This window comes from Halichoeres trimaculatus, unplaced genomic scaffold (genome assembly GCF_033239565.1).
Source record: "Halichoeres trimaculatus isolate MK-OKI-2021-1 unplaced genomic scaffold, fHalTri1.1 fHalTri1_scaffold_9, whole genome shotgun sequence".
Lineage (NCBI taxonomy): Eukaryota > Metazoa > Chordata > Actinopteri > Labriformes > Labridae > Halichoeres > Halichoeres trimaculatus.
In genome coordinates this window covers 37,863,427-37,867,500 of record NW_027437188.1, presented here as the reverse complement: position 1 = coordinate 37,867,500, position 4,074 = coordinate 37,863,427, and the positions used below count along the sequence as shown (strand labels likewise).

General features: G+C 46.5%; 1 protein-coding gene across 3 annotated transcripts in view; it reads left to right on the top strand.

The window, feature by feature from the left end:
- The window catches only part of LOC141797431 (serine/threonine-protein kinase PAK 1-like), a 53,556-nt gene extending 49,982 nt beyond the window's left edge, over nt 1–3,574 (top strand). For all 3 annotated transcript variants that reach the window (XM_074678766.1, XM_074678765.1, XM_074678763.1), the window contains one exon: nt 1–3,574. This exon is cut by the window's left edge and continues 112 nt beyond it. The gene's annotated coding sequence lies outside the window, so the exon portion shown is untranslated.
- The last annotated feature ends 500 nt before the right edge of the window (nt 3,575–4,074 follow it).

The window sequence follows — 4,074 nt, the reverse complement described above, 5'->3', positions numbered from 1 at the left end:
TCTCTTCCATTCCTTCCTTCCCTCTCTCCTTCCCTCTCTCCTTGGTTCCTCAGCTGATTGGGGGGCAGTTATGGCTGCCCACCGGGTCTGATGACCTGAGAAGACCCCCACCCCTCCACCCCCCCACAGGGAGGAAGAAGGATCTACTTCCCATCACATCTTTTCCCGCTGGACTCGGACTGAACGCCAGGGACAACCTGGTGACATCATCAGTGGATCTGTGATGTCATTGCTGTCAAAAACAAACTGGGCCAGTTTGAACAATCCGCCAGGAGAGGCAGAGACTCCCCGACTGTTTCTAATCACTTTTCTTTTTTATCTGTGTGTAAAAACCCTGACACACACTGCAGACTGTGAGTGTGTGTGTGTGTGTGTGTGTGTGTGTGTGTGTGTGTGTGTGTGTGTGTGTGTGTGTGTGTGTGTGTGTGTGTGTCATTCATCCATGAGTTTTAGTCTGATTCAGTTTGATCTCAGAGCATCGGCTCAGTTTTGTCCATTTTACTGTTTTTTAAATCACCCTCTCATTGTGTGTGTGTGTGTGTGTGTGTGTGTGTGTGTGTGTGTGTGTGTGTCCCCTGGGTTGATTGTAGGGTATCTGTGTGTAGTTGTTGACCTTGTTGTGCTGCAGTGTGAGCTCAGAGTCATGGATCATTAATATTAAGGACGAACAGTCGAGCCCAGAGCCACCGATCGACTCAGTTTGGAGGTTTTTCATTTTGCTCAGTGTTTGTGGGTTTATGTGTTTTTGTTGCTCAGCCTACAGGTACCTGGAGGGGTCAACATTAGGCACAGTTTTTTTCTCCTCTTTAAAAAATAAAAGCTGAGCTGGAAATCTTCAGAAGGTTGGATTAAAACTGTAGCATCTTTAATTTTTGTCCAAACCGGGTCAGTCTGCGGCTCTGGACTCGACCACGAGGAGAATGTGCATGAACAAGTTTTTTTATACGGTACGATCAAAGATGGAGGAGTGAGCGGCGTGATGATGCTGGGAGGATGAAGGATGCGTGTGTTGGATAGAGCAGATCGTACCTTAATCCTATTTTTAGAGGAATCAGACAAAGAAAAGCTACGATGGTACGATGTTTGAGTTTCCCTGCTGGACGTGGATCCTCAGGAGACTCTGAACGTACGGTGTATATTTTATGTGCAAAAAAAAGAAAAACTGCATCAGAAAAAAACAGAAAAGGGTTTCAGTGTTTACAGACTCACAGTTTTTATATCTGACCACGGTCAGGATCCAGACCGCCCCTCTCTTTGGTTGGAAACTATGAGACTCAGTTTTTTGCTCATTAGAAAAATAAAATCCTCTCTGACGAGTCACAGGTTCAGAAACTCTCAGAGCCAAACGAAGAGACTTGCGTCGAGATCCCAGACTTTCCAAAACATCCACTCACAGTGTCTGTTCGCTTTCTGCTCCTCAGTTCCTGTTTGTGAGGAAGTGATGACGAACCTCTGGCCTTAAACTGTTTCTGAGGTGAAGACTTCTTTAGAGGGAGGAGACCAGCAGCAGGTGGAGGGGGAGGTGGAGGGAGAACAGCTGATCTGATCTGATGGTCTGATGATCTGATCTGATCTGATCTGATGGTCTGATGATCTGACCAACAGTGTCTCGACATCACTTCCTGTCTGTAGAGAGCGCTCAGCAGGATGACAGTCGAGGCTCCTCCTCCCTCTGTGGACATAAAGACCAAACCACGTCGCTGTCACAGATTTGAACCCTTGACACCAAACGAACCAAACAAACCATGACCAACCATGACCAACCATGATGAACTATAACGAACCATGACAAACCATGACGAACTATGACGAACTATGACGAACTATGACGAACTATAACGAACCATGACAAACCATGACGAACTATGACGAACTATGACGAACTATGACGAACTATGACGAACTATGACTAACCATGACGAACCATGACGAACCATGACGAACTATGACGAACTATGACTAACCATGACGAACCATGACGAACCATGACGAACCATGAGGAACCATGACGAACAATGACGAACCATGACGAACTATGACGAACCATGACAAACCATGACGAACCATGACGAACTATGACGAACCATGACAAACCATGACGAACTATGAAGAACCATAACGAACCATGACGAACCATGACGAACCATGACTAACCATGACGAACCATGACGAACCATGACAAACCATGACGAACTATGAAGAACCATAACGAACCATGACGAACCATGACGAACCATGACGAACCATGACAAACCATGACGAACTATGAAGAACCATAACGAACCATGACGAACTATGACGAACCATGACTAACCATGACTAACCATGACTAACCATGACGAACCATGACGAACCATGACGAACTATGACGAACCATGACGAACCATGACGAACTATGACGAACCATGACGAACCATGACGAACTATGACGAACCATGACGAACCATGACGAACCATGACGAACTATGACGAACCATGACTAACCATGAAGAACCATGACGAACCATGACGAACCATGACTAACCATGACTAACCATGACTAACCATGACTAACCATGACGAACCATGACGAACCATGACTAACTATGAGGAACCATGACGAACCATGACGAACCATGACGAACCATGCGAACAATGACTAACCATGATGAACCATGACGAACTTTGACAAACCATGACAAACAATGAAGAACCATGACGAACCATGACGAACCATGACGAACCATGACTAACCATGACGAACCATGACAAACAATGACGAACCATGACGAACCATGACGAACCATGACTAACTATGAGGAACCATGACGAACCATGACGAACCATGACGAACCATGACGAACCATGACTAACTATGAGGAACCATGACGAACCATGACGAACCATGACGAACCATGACGAACCATGACGAACCATGACTAACCATGACGAACCATGACGAACCATGACGAACCATGACGGCAGAAGCGTCTTAGATTCGACTGAAGCTCCTGAAAGCTTCCAGCTCCTCCTCCTCTTCTCACCTCGATCTGTTGCTGGTGTGTGTCGCGTGTCTTGGTCTGAACCTCCTGCTCAGAGCTGAACTCTCTCTCAGGGAATATGAACACATAAACCCACGGACTGGTCCTTTAGATGCTCTTTAAACTGATGGTTTTCCTGTGAACTGGAGGATCAGCTGATAAATTCAGCAGCTTCTGTCAGAGACAAACGATGACTTACGATGACAAACAGCAGAAACGTTTCCTAACAGAAACCTGGTCTTCCCCTCGCAGCTTGGCAGGTGGAGTAAGGTGGTGTAATCGTGGCTGTGACTGTTTTCAGCCCTGATAAATCAGCTTCCTGTGGGCGCAGACTGTTCCTCTAACGCTCTCTGAGTGATCCTCATCAGAAACCATCCTCGCTCTGCTTCAGCATCAGGACCCCCTGAGCAGCTCTGTGCAGGACCCAGACCTGGTCCACGTCTCTGATCAGAGAAGTCTTCACCGCCCGGTGTATCAGAGCCATAATTTATCTGTTTTTAGGTCGTTTTGATTTTTGGAACAACTCTGGAAAAATAAGAATAAAAGAGACAAAAACTGGAAATGTGGAGTTTTTATTGTTCCTGTTTCATCTGCACCAAACGCTGCTCCGAGGGTCTGACCCGGTCTGACCTGACCCGGTCTGACCTGACCCGGTCTGACCTGATCCGGTCTGACCTGATCCAGTCTGACCTGATCTGGTCAGAAGGAAACTGGACCCTCCATGACGTGAGCGCCTCATCCTTTACCAGTCAATCACATCACAGCGTTTCAAAGCGCCTGGTTTCCTCACAGAGGACATTGAATAAAAAGAGCCTTAGCCTGACTGGGTAGGTCAGCTCCATGAGTTTCTGTAGTTTTCATGTAAAGTTTGACATGTTGGCATGTTTGCGTGTTGACATATTGACATGTTGACATGTTGGCGTCTTGACATATTGACATGTTGACATGTTGGCGTGTTGGCGTGTTGACATGTTGACATGTTGCCGTGTTGACATATTGACATGTTGACATGTTGGCGTGTTGGCGTGTTGACATGTTGACATGTTGGCGTGTT